The sequence below is a fragment of the Phyllobates terribilis genome, unplaced genomic scaffold (genome assembly GCF_046119375.1).
Source record: "Phyllobates terribilis strain yellow unplaced genomic scaffold, ASM4611937v1 Scaffold_116__1_contigs__length_5312468, whole genome shotgun sequence".
Classification (NCBI taxonomy): Eukaryota; Metazoa; Chordata; class Amphibia; order Anura; family Dendrobatidae; genus Phyllobates; species Phyllobates terribilis.
In genome coordinates this window covers 912699-936988 of record NW_027362876.1, presented here as the reverse complement: position 1 = coordinate 936988, position 24290 = coordinate 912699, and the positions used below count along the sequence as shown (strand labels likewise).

The 24290-nt window shown below is 44.8% G+C and overlaps 1 pseudogene; it reads right to left on the bottom strand.

The window, feature by feature from the left end:
- Window positions 1-213: 213 nt before the first annotated feature.
- The window catches only part of LOC141201450 (uncharacterized), a 35271-nt pseudogene continuing 11194 nt past the window's right edge, over window positions 214-24290 (bottom strand).

Genomic DNA, 24290 nt, shown 5'->3' with positions numbered 1-24290 from the left:
CTGAGAATGGTGGAGATATTTGAGAAAAAAGGATATAATAAAAATAAATTGAAGGAGATAAAAAAAAGAAAATAGCGAATATACGTAGAGAATCTCTATTAATTACCAATATAAAAAAATCTGTAAAATGCGCCATTTGATGTACCAATTATTACACAATACAGCCATGACCATAGGAAAATAAAACGGATTGTGGAAAAACACTGGCCACTTTTACATGGTGACAAAATAATAGGTGATTTGATTCCATCCAAACCGAGCTTTATATACAGAAAAGCTCCTAATTTAGAAAGTAAAATAGCTCCTACAATTGTAAGAAATCAACACAGGACCAATGGTACAAACAGAGAAAAAGGTTTTTTTCCATGGAAAAATTGTGTCATGTGCAGAATGATAAAAAAACGAACCAATACAAAAAGGCTTCTCCCCTGTGTGACTTCTCTGATGTTTATTAAGAGTTGCTTTCCGTGTAAAATATTTCCCACATTCTGAACATGAAAAAGGCTTCTCCTCTGTATGAGTTCTCTGGTGTATAACAAGACCGTATTTCTGTTTAAAATGTTTACCACATTCTGAACATGAAAAAGGCTTCTCCCCTGTGTGAGTTCTCTGGTGAATAACTAAATCTGATTTCTGGTAAAAACATTTCTCACATTCTGAACATGAAAAAGGCTTCTCCCCTGTGTGAGTTCCCTGGTGTCTAACAAGATCTGATTTCTTGTTAAAATATTTCCCACACTTGGAACAAGAAAATCTATTCTCGGCTGTGTGAATTTTTTGATGTTTAGGAAGAGATTTTTCGAGAGGAAAACTATTTCCATATTCTAAAAATGTCTTCTTTGCTTTAGGAGCAATTTGTTTTTTAATGCTTAATTTGTGACTATGATTTTCCTTAGTAGTTGTTAATGAATCAGAAGACAGGACCTGTTTCAAAGGATCAGGTGACAGATCTTTGCTGTGAAGGGATGATGGTATATCTGGAGTAATGGCATTCACTTCAATTGTATCCTGTGGGATCTCAAGATCATCTGATTTAAAAATTGAAGAGGTCAGCTGTCCCTCTGATCTCCAGGTACAGTCATCTGCAAAGATAAAAATCTATTATTTTTCAATAAAATATCCTTGGATTTTATATTTTTTTAAATTTCTACTTAAACTGTCTATAATAATGGCAAGTTATGTAAATATATTGAATTAATTATTCACCAAGACGCTGACATTTCACAATCTAATAGAAAACCTCATAGAATGAAGCAGTAGAGCGTGGTGTCCAACTGTTTGTTCATTCTGCCTCCCAAATATGGAATAAAAAGCCACCAAGTTATGAAGGCAACAATAATACCAATAAAAACTTCTACTCATGTCACAAACAACAAGCGCCACTCAGGTCCATCGTCTGTAAATGGAAAAAATCATAGTTACCGGTAACAGGATTTTACAGAGCCCATGACAGCACCACCTGAGAGATGGTATCCGCCCACCCAGGACAGGAAACCTGCTGAATAAAAAAGGCGGTACCTCTCCTCCGCATCAGTTTTGTTTTAGAGCACGAGAGGACCTCCAGACAGTATGTTAGTACACAACTACCACAAATAAAACATTTCTCACTATGCACCTATATATAGAGAACATATAGAGTTACTGGTAGGTAACTATGATTTTTTTCCCCTTCTCCTACAATAGCACCACCTGAGAGATTTATATAGAACAGACACCTTAGGGATGGATCACCGCTTGCAACACCTTTCTCCCAAAGGATAGATCAGCAGATGAAGAAAGATCAAGCCGGTAATGGTTATAGAAGGTAGAAGGAGATTACCATGTTGCTACCTTACATATGTTATCAATGGACACTTCCGCCTTCTCAGCCCAGGAGGCTGCACCAGCTCTGTGGAATGGCCCTTCAGGTTCTCTGAAACTGGCACATTACTAGGGGAATATGCTAAGCTAACGGCGTCCCTGAGCCATCTAGCTATAGTTCCCCTTGTAACTTTAAGTCCCTTACTAGCTCCCTGGAAGGAGACAAATAAGGCATTACTTCCCCTCCAAGGCCTTGTTACCTCCAAATACTGAACCAAAACCAGTCTAATCTAGAGTATGAAGCCTCTGTTCCTCTAAATCTTTTGGGTTAGTATACAATGAGGGGAGAATGATCTCCTGTGTTCTGTGGAATTTGGAGGCCACCTTTGGAAAATAGGCCGGGTCTGGTCTTAACTAGTGATGAGCGAACGCGCTCGCCACTACTCGGTACTCGCCCGAGCATCATGGTGCTCGACAAGCTCGGCGAGTAACTCGGGTCCCCTCCCTGCATGTTTGGCGCTCTTTAGAGAGCCAATGAACAAGCAGGGATTGCCTGCCATGCAGTGTACTGCCGTAGCCATGTTGGTTGTGGGCATTACAGTGATTGGCTGGCTGCACAGCGTCATCAGGTGTATATCAGACCTGGCGCCGCTGTGCTCATCACAGTCACTCCGGATCAGACAGTATAGGGAGAGCTGCTGCTGTGTGAGGGAGAGATTTGCTTGTGTATTAGGTGGTGTAGGGAGAAAAACGGTACATTACACATATCCATCTTAACAAACAGTTCTTTTGAGGACTAACTAATCCATCTGCAGAGATATCAGGCAGGCACTGTATATAGGCAGGCAGTGTAAATAGCAGACTGCAGTGCATATAGCACAAGAGGCTCCATTACAGCTCTGTCTCCTGCTGCTGCTGTTAGATATTTCTGGAAATAGGCCCAGGTCTCTGGGGCCAGGAATAATTTTTTTGCATCTTAATCCTCATTATTTGCTTAAAAAGCAACCCAGAGAACACCGTTTTTCTGCGCCATTTGCTTGTTGGCTCTGCAGAATACAGCGAGGTCCTTTCCATACTACAGCGCTAAAAATCCATCTATTTAAAACTGTGTTTTCTCCGTCACACGGATCACATATACGTTGTCAGAAAATACTGCCATTTCTGGCCTCCATTAAAATTTTTTTTTCAGTGTGTCAGCAAAGTTTTTGACACTGGTTTGCTGTTCAAAACAGTTACCTACAGGCCAGGTATTTAAAACTGTGTTTTCTCCGTCACACGTATCACATATACATTGTCAGAAAATACTGCCATTTCTGGCCTCCATTAAAAATTTCTTTCAGTGTGTCAGTGAAGCAATTCACAGCAGTTTGCTGGTCAAACTACTTACCTACAAGCAAGGTATTGAAAACTCTGTTTTCTCCTTCACACGGATCACATATAAATTCGCTCCAAATTCAGTCATTTGTAGTGAGCGTTGAAGATACTGTCCTCCATTTAAAATGGGCAAGGCACGTGGCAAGGGACAGGGAACTGGACGTGATGTTAATGGTGCATGCAGAGGCCAAGGACAAGGCCGTGGGCAAGCTGAAATTGTGCCACAACAAACACCCACATCTTCTCGCCTGACCTTCCTGTCCCAATTTCTAGGGGACCGCAGCACACCACTATTGAACCCAGAGCAGTGTCAAAAGGTTGTTGGTTGGATAGCGGATAATGCTTCCAGTCACTTAGCCACCACCATCGCCACCCTGTCTTCCACACGGTCAAGTCTCAGTAGCCGTGAGTCTGGACCGCATATTCCTCACCCTGATCCTCCTTCCTCCCACCATGCCGAGTACCCAGAGACAACTGATCCCACACTTGGACACTCTGAAGAGCTGTTCACTTTTCCATTTATAGATTCGGGCCTCTCGCCCGGTCCACTTGAAGCGGGGCAAGAGGAGATCACGTCTAGCGATGCCCAAATATTTGAGCAGCCACGGTCACACGAAGGTGACGGTGGGAAAGTGTCACAAGAGGTGGACGATGATGAGACACAATTGCCAGAAAGTCAGGAGGAGGACCAGGGTGCGGAAGTGGAAGACGAGGTGGTGGATGACATAGTAACTGACCCAACCTGGCAGGAGGACATGCAGAGCAAGGACAGCAGCACACAGGGGGAGAGAGGCAGAGCACCCCAACAGGCAGGAAGAAGCAGTGTGGTGGCCGCAGACAGAAGGCAGGGAACCGTTCCCCGTAACACCAACACGGAGGAAGTTGCCAGTACAACTGTTAGGTCTTCCCGAGTCTGGTTGTTTTTTAATGACTCTGCCGATAACCCCAAAAAGGCCATTTGCAACACCTGCCAGGCTAGCATCAGCAGGGGTGGCAAAACGACCAGCCTGACCACCACCAGCATGATCAGGCACATGGCAGCAAAGCACCCGACTTTGTGGGCCGAACCCCAGGGTCCAGGAACAGTGTCTGCGGGTGGCACCACTGCTTCTTCCGCTGTTGTGCATGCAAGCCAATCCCCTGTCCATGGTGCATGCGAAGATGCCTCCTGCCCTGCACCTGTCGTTGCACACTCTCAAGTAGCAGCATCAGTAAGCACGTCCAAGTCCTTGTCCCAGTGCAGCGTTCAGTTGCCCATACCCTAGTCCTTGGAATGCAAGCACAAATATGCAGCCACAGGCCACACTACTAAATTCCCACATTACACGACTGCTTGCGCTCGAAATGTTGCCTTTTATGCTCGTGGAGACGGAAGAATTCCACAACCTGATGGTGGCGGCCGTCCCTCGGTACTCGGTGCCCAGCCGCCACTATTTCTCCCGGTGTGCTGTCCCCGCATTACACAAGCACGTGTCCCAAAACATTAGCCGTGCTCTCAACAATGCCGTTACCGGTAAAGTCCACCTAACCACGGACACGTGGACAAGTGCTTGTGGGCAGGGACGGTACATCTTGCTGACGGCACACCGGGTTAATATAGTGGAAGCCGGAACTCAGTCGGACCTTGGGACGGAACACGTCCTCCCGACGCCAAGGATTGCGGGCCCTTGGTCAATCAGGGTAGCCCACACAGTCTACAGCTCCTGCACCTCATCCTCCTCCTCCTCTTCAGCCTCCATCTCCGAAATGACCACATCAGTCACAAGCTGGAAGCACTGCAGCACTGCCTCGGCCAAGCGGCAACAGGCTGTGCTGAAGCTAATATGCTTAGGTGAAAAAACACACAATGCTGAAGAGTTGTGGACAGCTCTGAAAGATCACACAGATCTGTGGCTCACACCGCTGAACCTACAGCCAGGCATGGTCGTGTGTGACAATGGCCGGAACCTGGTGGCGGCTCTGAGGCAAGGCGAGCTCACACACGTACCATGCCTGGCCCATGTGCTTAACCTCGTGGTTCAGCGGTTTCTTAAATCCTACCCGGAGCTGCCGAATCGGCTTGTTAAAGTACGTCGCCTGTGTGTCCATTTTAGAAAGTCAGCTACAGCTTCCGCCGCCCTTGCAGTGTTTCAGCAGCGTTTGCAGCTTCCGGCTCACAGACTGGTGTGTGATGTCCCCATGCGTTGGAACTCTACACTGCAGATGTTGGGAAGGATTTCTGAGCAGAAGAGGGCAGTTTTTGAGTACCAGCATCAACAAGGCCATCGGTATTCAGTTCAGACTTCACACATAAGACCTCAGGAGTGGACATGGATGTCAGACATATGTACCATCCTCCAAAACGTTGAGGACTCCACCAAGATGGTGAGCGGCGATGACGCCATAATTAGCATCACCATCCCGCTTCTCTGTCTTCTGAAACGCTCTCTGCTCACAATCAAAGAGGATGCATTGCAGGCGGAGCACAATGAGATGGAGCCAGCCCTGCCGCCAGCGTTTTATCAAAGCGGGTTTTTAGTGCTGCTGGTGGAATTATAACTGATAAGCGCATCCGCCTGTCAACTGAAAATGCTGACAGGCTGACTCTTATAAAAATTAACAAGGGCTGGATTGGGCCAGACTTCTCAACACCACCGAATGATAGCAGCGTAACATAAACTCCAATCCAGTGTCTTTTTTTGGGAGGTGTATTCCCATGCACCTTCTCACACCCACACATGGGTATACGCTTCCTGATTTTGGCTATTTGCTCTTGTCCTCCTCCTTCTCCTCATCCTCCACCACCATATCACCAGGGTGACCATGGTCCGTGATGCAACATACACATAATTTTTTTAAAGGGTGTTTATGATGCCCGTAAAAAAATTTTTTTATACAGTATGTTCATGTATACCCCCCAGGGGTAAATGTTTGTCAGCCCATACACTTAGTGCATGGGCATTACAAGTATAGGAGGCCTGCTCCTTTCTAATGGGAACATTTTTTTATGAGGCCCTCCTCCATGTCTCTTTCAAGGGGCATTGAATTGCCTCCAAATTTTTGGCAGCCCTTGCATTCACTGCATAGGCCAACACTATGGGAGACTCTTTCCTTTCTAATGGGAATTTGTCGTTACTGTGGCCCTGCTCCATGTGTCTTTAAATTCTTAGTGGTGTTTTTACTAAAATTGGTCAGCCGTTGAACTCACTGCATACCCGATAACTGTATAGCAGACCCTCTCTTTTCTAATGGGAACATGTCGTACCTTGTTATTGTGGCCCTGCTGTATGTGTCTTTAAATTCTTAGTGGGGTTTTTCCCAAATTTTGGCAGCCCTTGCAGTCACAGCATGGGCATTACCTCTATAGGAGACCCACTCCTTTATAATGGGAACATTTTTTTTACTGAGACCCTCCTCTATGTCTCTTCAAAGGAGTATTGGGTTGCGTCCAAATTTTTGGCCACCCCTGCAGTCACTGGATACGCAATAACAGTATAGGAGACCCAATTGTTAATAATGGGAACAACACAGCATAGCCGGCTGATGGCTCTCTAACAATAGCTAGGGTCGACTGCTGGCCTTTTAAGAATAGTAAGGGCCATCTGATGTCACTATAAAAATAGGCTTTATGACTTTCAGAGTCCCTCCATCATAAAGAAAACAGGATGTGTCTGATGACACCACATTGCCAGATAAGGTTGTAAAATGTTAAAATGACATTTCCCGGTGAATGCATTTGTCTTAAAAAAAAAAAAGGAAAAAAAAAAAAACAATAGGATCTTTCTTTAGTAAAAAACCGGGGTCACTAATTTAACAACAATGTAATCACATTGTTCAGCTCATGCACCTCCTCCTCCATCTCCGAAATGACCACGTCAGTCACAAGCTGACAGCATTGCAGCACTGCCTTGGCCAAGCGGCAACAGGCTGTGCTGAAGATAACATGCTTAATTGACAAACCGCCCAGCACTGCAGAGTTGTTGAAAGCTGTAACACAGCAGCCTGATCTGTGGCTCTCACCGCTGAACATACAGCCAGGCATGGTCGTGTGTGACAATGGGCGGAACCTGGTGACGGGGAAATGACAGCCGGGGTAGATACGGTTTCCCTCTATGCCAGTCCTTTCACCGAGCTAAAGAATATGGCTGTGGTGAAATACAACTCCCACTGAGAAGCTGTTTCAGATTGCAAAAACATTGTGCCCACCACAGGATTTGATTCTGAGGGCTAACCTTTCTCACCCGCTCAAGAGCCCCATAGCGGCTGCAAAGTTAGCGCTATCATGAACTCTCCTGAGGTAGAAGCCAAGGCACACCAGAGGATTCTCTGGTGGGACTGTCTAACCCTGCCAAGAAGCAGTCCTGGCTAAGAAAAGTGTGTGGGGAGGTTCCCGGACACTCTATGGCTGATTTTTTTCTGAGGAGGAAACACACGCAAACACGGGGAGAACATACAAAGTCCTTGCTGATGTTGTCCTTGCTGGGATTTGAACCCAGAATCCCAGCGCTGCAAGTCTTCAGTGCTAACCACTGATTCAATGTGCTGCCGTTCACCCTCTAATATCTAACAGGCTGGAAAAACTTGCACCTACTGCCACTCTATCTTCAGCTCCTTTGTGAGAAAATGTATTTGGGCAGCCACTCAATCTACCAAATAAAATTCCTGAGAAGGAAATTGGGGATGGATTCGCTACTGGTACTGGGGGCAGTGCTAATACCATGGCGTTGTACAATAGTTTGCTGGAAATATTCCAGGCTGGTAGGAGGCAAGCAAATTCCCACAGAAAAGTACCAGCAGTAATGTTCAGGGACCCGCGCTTGTAGAAGAAGGAGACAACACCGGGAGAAATAGTGACGGCTGGGGACCGAGTATGGACACGAGGCATGAGGCATGTGGTTGTGAAAAGCTTCTGCCTCCACGAGCCTAATAGGCCACATTTCAAGTGCAAAAAGCTGACCAGAAATCTGGCAGTTTAGTGTTGCGGCCTGTGGGTGAGTGGGTGGCTGGCTGCATACTTGCACTTGCATTCCAAGTAACAGAAAACTAAGCAGATAGTGGCCTCTATCATCATCATGGCCTCACCTCGGCACTATGAACTCTCCTGAAGGAGAAGCCAGGGCCGGCCGGAGGAGTCTCCGGTTCTCTGGTGAGCCCGTCCAACCCTGCCGAAAAGCAGCCCTGACTAAGAAAAGTGTGGGGGAAGGTTCCCGGACACTCTATGGCTGCTTTTTTAATGTGGATCGGCCATGCTTATGCATGTTATTTCTCAAACCGCATTACAGATCAGGCCATTGTCCAACTCTGTATTCAAGAAATTAAATGCGCAAAGAAAGATGTGTGTGTGTCAAAGCACCACCGACAAGTGCGAGATGAAGTTGGATGGGCTGCCATTGCTTCTGCAATAAGTTGCATTACAGAACTTCCTGGGAGAAATGACACGCAGGGTAGATATGGTTTCCCTCTATGTCAGTCCTTTCACCGAGCTAAATAAAACTCTCAGCAAAAAAAGTTGTGAACTGGCTCCGTACCGTCCCTGGCCACATTCACCTGTCCACGTGTTTGTGGTTAGGCGGTCCTTCCCAGTAAGTGCACTGGGGAGGGCACGGGTAATGTTGTGGGACCCGTGCTTGTGGAAGGCAGAGGCGATACCGGGAAATATAGTGGTGGCTGGGGACCGAGTATGGACACCCGGCCGCCGCCGGCATGAGGTTATGAAAAGCTTCCGCCTCCATGAGCCTAAAAGGCCACATTTCAAGTGCAAGCAGCTGTCAAAAATTTGGCAGTATAGTATTGCAGCCCGTGGGTGGGTGGCTGCCTGCATACTTGCGCTTCCATTCCAAGGAATGGGGTAGGGACAACTGAACGCTGCAGTGGGACAAAGACGTGGACGGTGATTGCTGCAAGTCTGCAACGACAGGAGCATGGCGGGAGGCATCTTCGCATGCTCCAAGGATCACTTATGATGGGCACACTTTTAGGCAGTGACCTGAAAGTCAAAGATGCTTCCAGAGGTCTTCCCATGTCTTTTCAGAACTGTATGCGTCTGATGATGTGTCACACACCACATGGCCAGATAAGGTTGTAAAACGTTAAAATGACATTTCCTGGTGAATGCATTTGTCTTGGTTGAAAGTAATGCAAAAGTGCAAAAACGCATCAAAAACGCTACGTGTGAACATAGCCCAAGGTGTGGAGGAGTATTTTTGGTTTTGGTTATTTATTTTGCCTTCTATACAAGTCATTACCCTGGAAAGGATGTTCCTTAACATATTTCCCAAGAAAATCCATTTTGTTTTTGTTTTTGTATGTTTTATTGTGAGTCCGTAAAAGTGCCGTAATACTCTGACAACGTTGTTGACAACAGTGACCTGGGAGTCAGAAATGCTTCCAGGGGTCTTCCCCATGCTGTTCCCATGTCATTTGAGCACTGTTCCCATCGATTTGGGCAACTTTTAGGCCCTCTGCAGACCACCAGGGGAGCCGCCTGAAAAATGCTCGAGTTTCCCATAGACTTACATTGGTCTCGTTGCTCGGGTCGAGCACCCGAGTATTCCAATTTGCTCGACCCGAGCAACGAGTACCCGAGCATTTTAGTGCTCGCTCATCACTAGCCTTAAGTGATTGGGGGGCAAAAGGGGAGTCTTCTGAGATATTATTGAACACTTTGGCTAAAAATGGTACTAACAGAGGTGCAAACATATTATAAAATCTATTATTGGATCCATCTCCCCCAGGCCTCTTTCCGATAGGGAATGATTTATTGGCCTCTCCTATCTCTTGTTCAGTGAAAGCTTTGTCTAGTATCTCCTGCTCAGGGGTCTGTAAGGAAGGAAAGTCAGTGTCCATAATATATTTGTCAATTTTTGTTTCAAGAATATTAGGTGGCATGTCGTGGTATTGTCCATGAATATTATATAGCGAACTATAAAAGAAACTAAATGCTTCCGATATGTCAATGGGGTTATGAATTTCTGGCACGGGTGCCCCTTTTATTTTGGATACGTATGTCCTTTGCATCCGTGGATGTAACCTCCTTGCCAATAAGCGACCACATTTATCTGCGAATTCGTACGAGTACCTTCATTTGTGATCTTCGAATTTTGTATACGTTTGATCTAGTAAAGACCTTCCCTCCTTTCGTTTTTCAATCAGATCGATTTTATGAAAAAAAAAAACAAAAGAATTACCAACATTTTGTTTTTTTGTTATACAAACATTGCGAGAAAAACAATAAAAAGAAAGAAAAACCAGTAAACAATACAACAACCGGTTTACAATGATATAAATCCCAATATCGCTCTATAGTACAATGTTTTGGAAAAGTAATTTTACATTTGTACATAAATATCTGAATACTTCCTGACGGCTTTTTTTCCCTATTGGGACATCAAAAGAAAAAGAATATATCTGTGTGGACTGAGACAATTATTATTTGCTGACACCTTAGGTATAAGAATATAAATTACTGGTTTACTGTAAGGAAATGAACAAATGATCCAGTATAGTATTTCTGAGGTTTTCTGAAGCAATACCTGGGGTAATTAACCATTGCTCCCATATGTGTATGAATTTCTTGAGAGCGTTCCTTTTTATATAAGATCCCCTTTCCAAGCATAGAGTGTTATTTATCCTGGATTTTAGTTCTGTTATCGTTGGGGGAGAATTGTCTATCCAATGTAGTGCCAACAACTATCTGGCTTGGAATAATTTTCTCGAGGTAGCTACTGCCATATGGGAGTCTGGGTCTACGACCTCTCCCAGGAGTCCTAGGATACAGATTTTAGGTTCCAACTGAAGTTGTATCCCAAATACAGATAGTACAAGAGCGATCACCCCCTTCCAGTAGTCACCATTATTTACACATTCCCACGTCATATGCATCAGGTGGGCGTCATTTTGACCACATCTAGGACATGTGTCATCTGTTTGTATTTCAATTTTAAGTAAAATACTTGGGGATCTATATACCCTATGAATGAGAAGAATTCGGGACAATCTTTGTGACTCTGACAATGAACGTTTCGGTGTCAAATCCAGTATTTCCCCTATTGCTCCTCAGATAATTGACCCACACCCTCCTCCCATTTTGTCTTAACTATCAATATTATCCAAATGTAGGGCAAGTAACTGCCTATAAATAAGGGATATTAGACCTTTTGTATTCAACGATGTAGTAATGGTATCTATTGGGTGATGTCTATCAATCAGTATGGCGTTTATTCTAGTTGTGTACTATATGCAAGATGTATTTGCAGATATTGATAAAACACCCTATGCAGAAGGTTAAAACCTGCCTTTATTTGTTCAAAGCTCTTGAATAATCCATCCCTCAAGAGTTGTAATACCAAACTTATACCCCTATCCTGCCACTCACTAACACTTTTTAGTTTCTGTAGCTCTGGTAAGTTATAGTTGTGCCATAAAGGAGTATAGTTTGTGTACTTTCCAATCCCCAGAATATTTTACCCCTATCCCGCGCCTTATATATTAACTTTAGTGTACAACATTTTAAGTCATTTTCTCGAGGAGGCCCCATATCTAGTACCGAGAATGGAAGCTTCCACTTGGTTCCTTTCCATAAGTAGGTGCCCTGAAATTACACAATATTTTCAAGTACCCCATCCATGAAACTACTTTAGCTCTCTTCTAGCATTAAGCAGGTCTACATATACCTGGAGGGAAGCAGATCGTTTATGTTGTTTGTCAAGGAGATCAATCCGCTCAAGCAAATGGGAGACTTTAGCTGTTCTCTCCTTTTTTTAGCATTTATCTATGTTTTATTATTATCCCTCTGAGGACACATGTGAGTGCTTCCCATTGAAATGGTAAGCTAGTTTCATCATGCTCATATATGTGAAGGAGTCTATAGTCTCAACAAGGTCTGAGACACAGATTGAGTCTTTCAGCAGATTATCATTTAGGTTCCAACATCTGAAGCCTTGGTGGAGTCTGGTAGAATCAGATTACAATATACAGGAGCATGATCTGACCATACAGCAGTTCCTATCTGAGATGTAGGTTGCTATGTAGGCAACTGACGACTAATTGAGAAAAGGACTATATGGCTATGCATATTGTGTAAAGGAGAATAATAGGTATAATCCTTTACGTCTGGATGTAGTATCCTCCATACATCGACCGGTTGAGACCAAAGCACAATTAGCAAAGCTTTTATTTGTGTTTTAGATTGGTGACTCTGGTCCAGGGACGCGTCTAAAGAAGGATCCAAGACAAAATTAAAGTCACCTCCAATGATGATAAGATCCTCCACAAAATATTTTAGTTTAAGTAATGACGGCATGTCTTAATTTGGTCACAATTAGGGAGATAGAAATTTGCCAAAGTCAAAATTTTGGAGTAGATGGAGATCTTAACAAACACATACCTCCTCTCCGTGTCAGACAGTGTTTCTACAATAGTATGCAGCAGTGATCTGTGGCGGCCTATACTCAGCACCTTAGACTTCAAAACAGCATTTTTCTGGGACGCCAAGATGAATAATATCTATTAGTAATCTGAGGAATATGATCGCCTCTAAAGTGTGACTCCTGAAGAAAGAGAAAATGTACATGCTGTTAATGCCTACGATAAAACACTTGAGCTCCTTTCTCTGGAACATTAAGTCCTCTGACATTTAATGAACAAGTTTTGAGTTGTGCCATATTATATGAAAAAAATGGGGAATGGAAGAGAGAAAGATTAAAAGAGGAAGTATAGACGGTAGATAGTAACGTCTACCTCTCAGTGTCTAAGAAGTATAGATTATGAATATATCAAAACAGTAGGAAAATGCGAAACAAGCAGATCCCAATGCAAGTCCCTAACTGGGGGTTGTCTTTACAGGCGTAAGGTCAAACTTTCAGTTCTAGGATTCCTATTAGGTGGAACCATGGAATATAAAGCAAGTAATGTAATACAGCCTGATATTACAGTAGTATCATGTGAACTCAACTTATATGCCGGTCTAAGATCTTATGTGAACTTAGACATTCTATATAGTGGAAGAGTGGCACCTAATGCTCTATTTAGATATATCTAATTATATGCTTAAAGAAATAAGTAAGCATCTGCAAACTGTCTCTCATCAGGGAAGACAAGATTCATTTCAGGAGCTCATATGATTGGCAGGTTCCTTTCCCATCTGTCGGCATCACCATCAAGTTCCTGATCCATTGAACGCCTTCTGTGACGTGCTGGTACTCTCTGGGGCAATGGTAGAACAGGTGGCCAGTCAGATATATGGAATGTCCAGGGCATCACAAATAGGTCTCATGTTGCTTGGATCTTTGAAAATATACAGCTGGAATGGGTACCCCCAGGAGTACATCAGGCCATTTTCCCGGATGGCATCAAGTAGTGGTTTCAATACCCTTCTTTTAGCAAGAGTCATTCAGGATAGATATGTGATCAATTATATGCATTTTCCATTGAAATCACCAGGACCCAACTCCTCTGCTTTCCTCACAATGGCCTCTTTTACATTGAAAAAATGTACAGTACAGACCAAACGTTTGGACACACCTTCTCATTTAAAGATTTTTCTGTATTTTCATGACTATGAAAATTGTACATTCACACTGAAAGCATCAAAACCATGAATTAACACATGTGGAATTATATACTTAACAAAAAAGTGTGAAACAACTGAAAATATGTCTTATATTCTAGGTTCTTCAAAGTAGCCACCTTTTGCTTTGATGACTGCATTGCACAATCTTGGCATTCTCTTGATGAGCTTCAAGAGGTAGTCACCGGAAATGGTCTTCCAACAATCTTGAAGGAGTTCCCAGAGATGTTTACCACTTGTTGGTCCTTTTGCCTACACTCTGCGGTCCAGCTCACCCCAAACCATCTCGATTGGGTTCAGGTCTGGGGACTGTGGAGGCCAGGTCATCTGGCGTAGCACCCCATCACTCCCCTTCTTGGTCAAATAGCCCTTACACAGCCTGGAGGTGTGTTTGGGATCAATGTCCTGTTGAAAAATAAATGATGGTCCAACTAAACGCAAACCGGATGGAATAGCATGCCGCTGCAAGATGCTGTGGTAGCCATGCTGGTTCAGTATGCCTTCAATTTTGAATACATCCAACCCAACAGTGTCACCAGCAAAGCATCCCCCACCATCACACCTCCTTCTCCATGCTTCACGGTGGGAACCAGGCATGTAGAGTCCATCCGTTCACCTTTTCTGCGTCGCACAAAGACACGGTGGTTGGAACCAAAGATCTCAAATTTGGACTCATCAGACCAAAGCACAGATTTCCACTGGTGTAATGTCCATTCCTTGTGTTCTTTAGCCCAAACAAGTCTCTTCTGCTTGTTGCCTGTCCTTAGCAGTGGTTTCCTAGCAGCTATTTTACCATGAAGGCCTGCTGCACAAAGTCTCCTCTTAACAGTTGTTGTAGAGATGTGTCTGCTGCTAGAACTCTGTGTGGCATTGACCTGGTCTCTAATCTGAGCTGCTGTTAACCTGCGATTTCTGAGGCTGGTGCCTCTGATAAACTTATCCTCAGAAGCAGAGGTGACTCTTTGTCTTCCTTTCCTGGGGCGGTCCTCATGTGAGCCAGTTTCTTTGTAGAGCTTGATGGTTTTTGCAACTGCACTTGGGGACACTTTCAAAGTTTGCCCAATTTTTTGGACTGACTGACCTTCATTTCTTAAAGTAATGATGGCCACTCGTTTTTCTTTACTTAGAATTTGTATTATGGCAAGAAAAAAGCAGCTAACAGTCTATTCAGTAGGACTATCAGTGCACAACACAACTGATGTCCCAACCCCATTTATAAGGCAAGAAATCCCACTTATTAAACCTGACAGGACACACCTATGAAGTGAAAACCATTTCCAGTGACTACCTCTTGAGGCTCATCAAGAGAATGCCAAGAGTGTGCAAAGCAGTCATCAAAGCAAAAAGTGGCTACTTTGAAGAACCTAGAATATAAGACATATTTTCAGTTGTTTCACACTTTTTTGTTAAGTATATAATTCCACATGTGTTAATTCATAGTTTTGATGCCTTCAGTGTGAATGTACAATTTTCATAGTCATGAAAATACAGAAAAATCTTTAAATGAGGTGTGTCCAAACTTTTGGTCTGTACTGTATGTGACAGATAATGTACCTTGGACGCTCAGGATCTGGGCCATGATTGCCTATTGTCCGGTGCGCCTTATAAATCTCCAGCTCCTTATCAATAGAATCACCAAGGATATTATGAATAATGATCGCAGTGTGGGCAGAATCACTTGTGCATTGATGCTTTCAGGTACACCCCTTATCCAGATATTATTGTGATTTTCTTGATCATCAACCATATTAAACAGGTGGTTTATTTACTGGCTGTGAAGATTCAGTGTTAGTTTCTGAGCATTATGATGGCCTCTAACTTGGACGACATTATCCTGTAATCCCTGTACCTTGTCAGTAAGCTGTGACAGGATAGAAGTGAGGGGACGTATTTCAGTATTGGATGTGGTCTCCAGCCTCTGAATATATTGCTCCATATCTTCTTTAGTAGGGATAGATGCAATCTGATATACAAATAAGTTATGTTGTTCCCCATATCAGAATAACCTGTGGTTGGGGGGTAAATGTCCCTGTGAAGCAAGCACTGCACAGTATGGGGGCTTTGGTGAGAGTACAGGGAGATTTGTGGAGCTATTTTCTTGTGAGGCCTACATTAAGAGAGAAGCTGGTGCAGGACATACAGCCTGGAGCTGTCTGGCATCATGAGGGTTAAGACTGCTTCTTTTTCCATGCTGAGGTGAGGCAGTAATAGCTCCGGAGCAGGAAGATAAGACCTTCCATAAGAAACACTGCATACCAGACATGCTGACAGAGGTGGAGGACCTCAGATTAACCTCTGATCTCTTCTTTCTTTCCCATATCGAAAGTCATGTTTGAGGCTGTAAATTGCTTATAATTCCCCCAAGAACACGGTCTGAAGAGAGGGCTCTCAGTGTGTGCATTCTCTTGGTGCTATGTCCAGGCCATGTCCTTCCTGTTGATGTACAATACGTCTGAAGGTGGCGATGATTGGGAGCAGGATTGTGTGATGTAACAATCTTGTGGGATGTAACAGCCTTACGGAAAAGCGAGTTGTGACACCAATGGAACGGCGCCAGAACAGGAAGTGCGTATGAGTGTTTTTATTTTAACAAGGCCAAACATGAGGAATGAGAAGGAGTTGTCCTAGTAGTGGACAACCCCTTTATGAAGATGCAATTTTCGGTTAAAAATGAAAAAGGCTTCTCCCCTGTGTGACTTCTCTGAAGTTTATTAAAGGGAAGGTGCCATCAATTTTTTTTTTCTTTTTGTGAAAATAACATTATAATATTAATTTAAGCTTTGTAATGCAGTGTTTGCATAGATTGCAAACACTGCAACATGCAAAATATCTATATATAAAAAAAAAAGATTACCTATACTTGCAGCTAGGGGGAGCATCTTCCTGTATAGACCTCAAGCAGCTACAGTAATGCTTACTTGCATTACGTTAGCTGCAAAATTGGGGCAGTGTCCTTGAGACATCAATGTTTCCCTCCCCTTTTAGGTGTTATACTACACCCAAAAGTGGGGGAGGCAGAATAAAGACTAGAGACAATGCACCGCCAGTTTCTTGGTGACGGCACTGTGATCTAATCTCAACCAGCTGCTAAACAGGCAGTGGATCTCAGTATATTTACAGAAGAGCAAGCAGAAGGAAGACAACGGACTGTGGAGCAACGTGGACCTGAGGAGAAGAGCTGCACGCAGTGGAGAAGAGAGCAGCTGAGAGGCCAGGACCGAGGAGACTAAACAGTGCAGCGGTGAGGGTCCATAGCTTTACAGCACAGGCAGTGGAGGATGGGAGAATATGAGAGCAGAGCTTGGGGAGCTTGTGTGTGTGTGTGTGTGTGTGTGTGTGTGTGTGTAAAAAGCTTCCAGTTACATGTCCTCAGTGTGGAAGCTCTGGGCCACAATGAAATGGCACCTAGACACACCTACAGCTGTGAATTGAGCAGCCCACAGAGGCGTGCCCAGTTCACAGCTAATGTGGCTACAATGTTACAGATAGGGTCGGCATCCGACCGCTGAAGCCTATGTTCAGGGCTGCCGTATTTGAAGGAGTGTGAGTGTAGTGTAGTAACTCTTACACTCCTGAAAAGCAAGATGGCAGCCCCCAGTAGCTGCAAAACAAATTAATAAAAAATAAACTATAAATACTGGGCACTTGAAAATATGTTATAACATTAAGGAATTTAACATTTCAATTTATTTTACATAATGTAAAAATGCAGCACCTTCCCTTTAAGAGTTGATTTCCGTGTAAACCATTTCCCACATTAAGAACATGAAAATGGCTTCTTGTCTGTGTGAATACTTTGGTGACTAAGAAGTGATGATTTCTTCACAAAACATTTCCCACATTCTGAACAGGAAAAAGGCTTCTCCCCTGTGTGAGTTCTCTTGTGCTTAACCAAATCTGATTTCTGGATGAAACATTTCCCACATTCTGAACAGGAAAAAGACTTCTCCCCTGTGTGAATTCTCTTGTGCTTAAGCAAACCTGAGTTCCGGCTAAAATATTTCCCACATTCTGAACAGGAAAAAGGCTTCTCCCCTGTGTGAGTTCTCTTGTGCTTAACCAAATCTGATTTCTGCATGAAACATTTCCCACATTCTGAACAGGAAAAAGGCTTCTCCCCTGTGTGAGTTCTCTGGTGATTAACCAAATATGATTTCTGGTTAAAATATTTCCCACATTCTGAACAGGAAAAAGGCTTCTCCCCTGTGTGAGTTCTCTGGTGATTAACCAAATCTGATTTCTGCATGAAACATTTCCCACATTCTGAACAGGAAAAAGGCTTCTCCTCTGTGTGAGTTCTCTTGTGCTTAACCAAATCTGATTTCTGCATGAAACATTTCCCACATTCTGAACAGGAAAAAGGCTTCTCCTCTGTGTGAGTTCTCTTGTGCTTAACCAAATCTGATTTCTGCATGAAACATTTCCCACATTCTAAACAGTAAAAAGGCTTTTCCCCTGTGTGAGTTCTCTGGTGATTAACCAAATATGATTTCTGGTTAAAATATTTCCCACATTCTGAACAGGAAAAAGGCTTCTCCCCTGTGTGAATTCTCTTGTGCTTAAGCAAACCTGAGTTCCGGCTAAAATATTTCCCACATTCTGAACAGGAAAAAGGCTTCTCTCCTGTGTGAATCCTCTTGTGCTTAACCAAAACTGATTTTCGGCTAAAACATTTTCCACATTCTGAACAGGAAAAAGGCTTCTCCCCTGTGTGAGTTCTCTGGTGATTAACCAAAGTTGATTTGCGGCTAAAACATTTTCCACATTCTGAACAGGAAAAAGGCTTCTCTGCTGTGTGAGTTCTCTGATGTCTGATTAAAATTGATTTCTCTGTAAAACATTTTACACATTCTGAACAAGAAAATGGCTTCTCCTCTGTGTGACTTCTCTGGTGATTAACAAGATTTGACTTCTGGTTAAAAAATTTCCCACACTTGAAACAAAAAAATCTATTCTCTGCTGTGTGAATGCTTTGATGTTTAAGAAAAGACTTTTCGAGGGAAAAACTATTTCCATATTCTGAACATGAAAATGGCTTCTTTGAATTAGGAGCAGTTTGTTTTTTAATGATTATTTTGTGACTTTGACTTTCCTTAGTAGTCAGTAATGATTCAGATGACAGATCTTTGCTGTGAAGGGATGATGGTATATCTGGAATAATGGCATTCAATTCAATTGTATCTTGCGGATTCTCAAGATCATCTGATTTAAAAATTGAAGATGTCAGCTGTTCCTCTGATCTCCTGGTACAGTCATCTGCCAAGAATAAAACCAATTATTATTTATGAATAACATATCCTTAAAATTTATATTGATGAACATTTCTATTTAAACTCTCTGTAAAAATGTACTTTATGTAAAAGTATCATTATTTACCAAGAAAACGTCACAGATAAATCAGCCTTACCAACACCAAATCAGATAACAAATGCACTAGCATTTTAGTGTTGGTTGGGTGTACTGGGGTGTCTGTCCATGTGGGGTGCACTTATATAGTGCTGGGCAGCCCTCCTGATCTAATAGTATAGACATCATCACTATCCTAAGCCAGACACTGTGCATCACACCTACCTGTGTGACTGGCGTCCTATGCAAGCTTCATCTGTGTGCATCTTTAATACTAGGCAACCACCCCCTCCATGAATTGGTAGGTTTGTGAGTGGTTGCGCCATCAGTATTTTGCACCTGCGCTGCCCCCACCTTTATCATGGGCATCTTCTGCATCCTGCTAGTGCATTTGTTATATGATTTGGGGTTAGTAAGGCTGTATCTTTTTCTGTGATTTTTTTTTAAAGTTTGCCTTATGTTATCCGACTTTATTCACCAGGACAATAATGTAACATACCTGGCGGCGTCCTTGCATAGTGGTCCATCTCCCACTGTGCAAGAGCGCGCACTTGATCTCCAGTCCAGTCTGCTAGCCTGGCTTCCCTCCATGCTGTTTGCTTGCCTCTGTTTCTGCTGCTTAAGGGCGGCGCCCGATCACTTCCTGTTTCTTGTACCTGCTGCGGGCACACCTCTTGTGCGTCCTCAGCCTATTGCTGTCTGTCACCTGGTATTTAACCCAGCTCCTCCCAGGAAACCCTGCCTGAGCATTGTGTTTCATTCAGTGTGCTCTTGCACTCTGAATGTGCCAGGTCCCTTTCTGTGTTTGCTTGCCTGCCTTTCCTGGAGGCTGTATTTCCAGGCCTGTCTGAACACGCTCCTAGCCTGTTCCTTCCGCCTTCTAGGGGCTGCATACCTCGACCCGCTCCTGTATCTCGTCTGTCCTGTCTGAACACGCTCCTAGCCTGTTCCTTCCGCCTTCTAGGGGCTGCATACCTAGACGCGCTCCTGTATCTTGCTACTGTGTCTGTTCTTGTCTGAATACTCTTCTAGCCTGTTTCCTGTTTTTCTCTATGTCCGTACCTTTCCTTTTTCTGCAGAGTCCGAACTCGTACCTAACTCCTGTTCGCTGTCACTGTACTCCCGTTTGTGAGTTTGTGGTCCACTCGCTACTTCACTGCAAGTACCCTGTGGGTATCTGGTTCTGCCTTTCCCTTCCTGTCTGTTCCGTGTGAACAGAGCCCTGTCCCTCTGCCCAGCCTCGCTCTCCGCTCCTGCGGTTCTCGTCCCGCTCTGACCCTTTGCTCGCTGCTCCGGCAGTCTCGCTCTGCTCTGACCCTTTGCTCGCTGCTCCGGCAGTCTCGCTCTGCTCTGACCCTTTGCTCGCCGCTCTGGCAGTCTCGCTCTGCTCTGACCCTTTGTTCGCCGCTCCGGCAGTCTCGCTCTGCTCTGACCCTTTGCTCGCCGCTCCGGCAGTCTAGCTCTGCTCTGACCCTTTGCTCGCTGCTCCGGCAGTCTAGCTCTGCTCTGACCCTTTGCTCGCTGCTCCGGCAGTCTCGCTCTGCTCTGACCCTTTGCTCACCGCTCCAGGCGGTCTCGTCCTGCTCTACTCTTGCTCACCGCTCCAGGCGGCCTCGTCCTGCTCTACTCTTGCTCAACGACCCTTTGCTCGCCTCGTCCTGCTCTACTCTCGCTCACCGCTCCAGGCGGCCTCGTCCTGCTCTACTCTCGCTCACCGCTCCAGGCGGCCTCGTCCTGCTCTACTCTCGCTCACCGCTCCAGGCGGCCTCGTCCTGCTCTACTCTCGCTCACCGCTCCAGGCGGCCTCGTCCTGCTCTACTCTCGCTCACCGCTCCAGGCGGCCTCGTCCTGCTCTACTCTCGCTCACCGCTCCAGGCGGCCTCGTCCTGCTCTACTCTCGCTCACCGCTCCAGGCGGCCTTGTCCTGCTCTACTCTCGCTCACCGCTCCAGGCGGCCTCGTCCTGCTCTACTCTCGCTCACCGCTCCAGGCGGCCTCGTCCTGCTCTACTCTCGCTCACCGCTCCAGGCGGCCTCGTCCTGCTCTACTCTCGCTCACCGCTCCAGGCGGCCTCGTCCTGCTCTACTCTCGCTCACCGCTCCAGGCGGCCTCGTCCTGCTCTTCTCTCGCTCACCACTCTAGGCGGTCTCGTCCTGCTCTTCTCTCGCTCACCACTCTAGGCGGTCTCGTCTTGCCCTGCTCTCGCTCACCACTCTGGGCGGCCTCACTCTGCTGTGTTTGTCCGCCACGTCTGTGGTTCTGTTCCTGAGTCCCAGTGTGTACTGGGTCCTATCCCGCCTGTGTTCCTACCTTCTAGTGCCTCCCTGTCTGCACTCTAGCCGTGCTTGCCTGTACCCCCCTGCCTGCATACCCGCCTGCCGGCATACCAGTCGTGCCTGCCTATACCCACCAGTCTGTGTGCCAGCCTAGCCTGTCTGTTCCTGTGTTCCCCGGTGTGGGTCAACAGCAGTGTCTGGGGTCTGTCCTGGAGTAGCACCTGGTCCCTCTGCTCGGTTCCCCCTTGGTGCACTGGCGTCGTATGCCGTCGTGCGACCCTGGTCGGATCGGGTGAATATTTAGTAACGCCCCTCCAGGCATTCACTCTCCGGCACGGTCCAGTGGAATCACTACATATACACGCACAAGCCGCTCAGCCCGGGCGTGTGCATTACAAATAACATTTCACAGACTAATAGAAGTCCCCTCTCAGGTCTATCATCTCTCAATGGAAAACCAGGTTTCCACATTATTAGTGGCTCAAAGACTCTTGAAAATCAACATGGCTTCCATAAACCGATCCAGCAAAATCCACTCTCCCAAAGTCAGATCTCCCCCTCGCTTCTGAGCCTTGCAGTGTGCCCAAACGACATTTAGCATCCATGTATTTGACATTACTATAGTGAGAAGAACCCACTTAATTGATGGTGTGTGTCTCCTGGAGAACAATCTGGGCACAATGTGTTGGGTAATGAAATTATATATTTGTAATTTTCAATCTCCAACATTTCCAGAAAGTGCCTGTGGAGTCAAAATAGTCACTACTCCTATAGATTATTTCACTGAGGGTTATAATTTCCAAAATGGAGTCACTTTATGGTGATTTCTACTGCTCTGGTTTTCTGCAATTTGGTCACATTAGGGCTTGTGCAAATGGTGGGTCCCATCTCCCCTGGGATCTGCTCCTTCAATGTCTGCTTCTGTCACCAGGAGCTGCCTTAATCATTCTGCAGGCGGCGCTGGTGATGGAAGAGACGTCAGAACCAGAAGCTCTGGGCGCACAGGCTCTGTCCAGCCACTAAGATTAGGGTTGCTGGGACCAGTAGTACCATCCAGTCAGGCAGTATGGGTGTGTGTGCTGTCCAGCCGGAGTAATCTGCTTCCTGCTTCAGCCAACTGGAAAGCACCGCACCCTACTAAAGCTGGAAGCATATTGCCGGAAGCTGCCAGATACAGCCTTGTTCTCCTCTGGTTCAGTCCTCTGTGCTCAGCTCCCGACTTGTGTATTTGTTTCCTGTTATGACCCTGGTAAGTTTACTGACTACTCTTGTGTGATTTTGTATTTTCTCTGACCTCCATGTTCTGATCTGACTACTTGACTATTCTTCTTGCCATCTCACACCACAGACCATTAGGTAACACTGCGGCCCAAGCTCAGGGGGTCTCTGTCTATGTCCAAATCCATGTAGAGGGGTTAAAGTGTGATGAGCAAGGCAAACCCTGAGATCTGGAAAATGGAGTAGATAGCGCCAAGCCTATTCGTGGTAGCCATCTTTTGAGCTGCCAGGTGACCACGAACAGTGTCCCCAATACATTGTGTCTGCAATCTATTAGCTAAGTGTCGCTCCTCCCCTTCTCAACCTGCCATGTGCCCAGACAGTAGTGTGCAACTGTATATAGGGTATTGTTGGATTCAAGAGAAGTTGGAATATAATTTGTAAGGTCCATTTGTTACTATTATCCTTTGTGAAGAATTCCAAAGTTATCAGCAAAGTGGCACACGTCAGATTTGAAAAATGGGCCCTGATAGGAACAAAAAACTGACTGCAGGAAGGGGTTAAATCAGAGTATTTTGGGAACCAACTACTGTAGTCAAAACTGTGAGTATAGACAAAAACACATCTACTGAAATGATCAAACTCATCAGTCTCCATCAGTAAGTAGTGAGTAACTAATGGTGAAATCTCTCTGGGGTTATTGGAGTATGGGGCTCGGTGGCTCTTGGGAATCTAAACTATAGTAAGGAACAATATTTTCTGTCGGATGAGTTTCAAGAAGAAATATTAGACGTTCAAACAGAACTTTTTATAATACTGCAGAGCTGAGGTGTCTTAAATTTAGCTTAGAGATATATCATGGCACAGGTGTAATGTTTTCTGTATAGTTTATCACAGTCCTGTTTGAAGTTAGTCGGTTTTAAAAGAAATTGAAAACTCAGGATAAAGGGAAACTCTGTTGTTATTGTACAGAAATTCACACTTGGCCCTCACTCCACATTTAATGTTATAGATCATAAAAGTAAAGTTTGCCAAGAAAGACTGGACCTGGTCTTGTAGGGACCATATGAGAACATTAAATAGCACAGAAGGGAGAGAAGGTAGATTCATCCAATAAGATATCAGGGTTCTAGGAAGCCAACAGCATCATTACCCTCCGCTTTCTCTTACAGGCCCATCATAATATTTTTCTTCAAGCGATTTTCTAACTTGTCAGCACTTTCTATGTACGCTGTCATTTGGCTTTGTGGTTTACAAATCGGGGCAGGTAACGGTCAGCGTCTCCTAATCCCAGGGGGTAGGTGGATCCTCCAGGTTGTAAGTTCTATGGAAAAGGGCTTTCAAGGCCCAAAATCATTTGAACAGTTTTGGGTGGAGAATGTTTTGGTCTAGTGGCAAAATGGTGATCACACGATTGTGATACAGCCGGACTACACCACTGATAAAGCAGCCACAGCCGCTGACTGAGAAGAATCTGTGACTTCTCTGCATTTAGTGGTCACTACTCACCTGGGTAGTCATATGTAGGAATCTCCTCTTTACACCGCTCATCATCCCTCACATATGTCTCTGTAGTATCAATATGGGTCAGATCTTCACCCTGAAACAAATATTATAAAAGTCACAAATAGATGAGAAGTTATATCTATGATCAGCTCTAATCCTGCCATCTCCACCGTTCTCATTACACAAGTATAAAACATATAATACTGGTGGATAAATCACCACCGA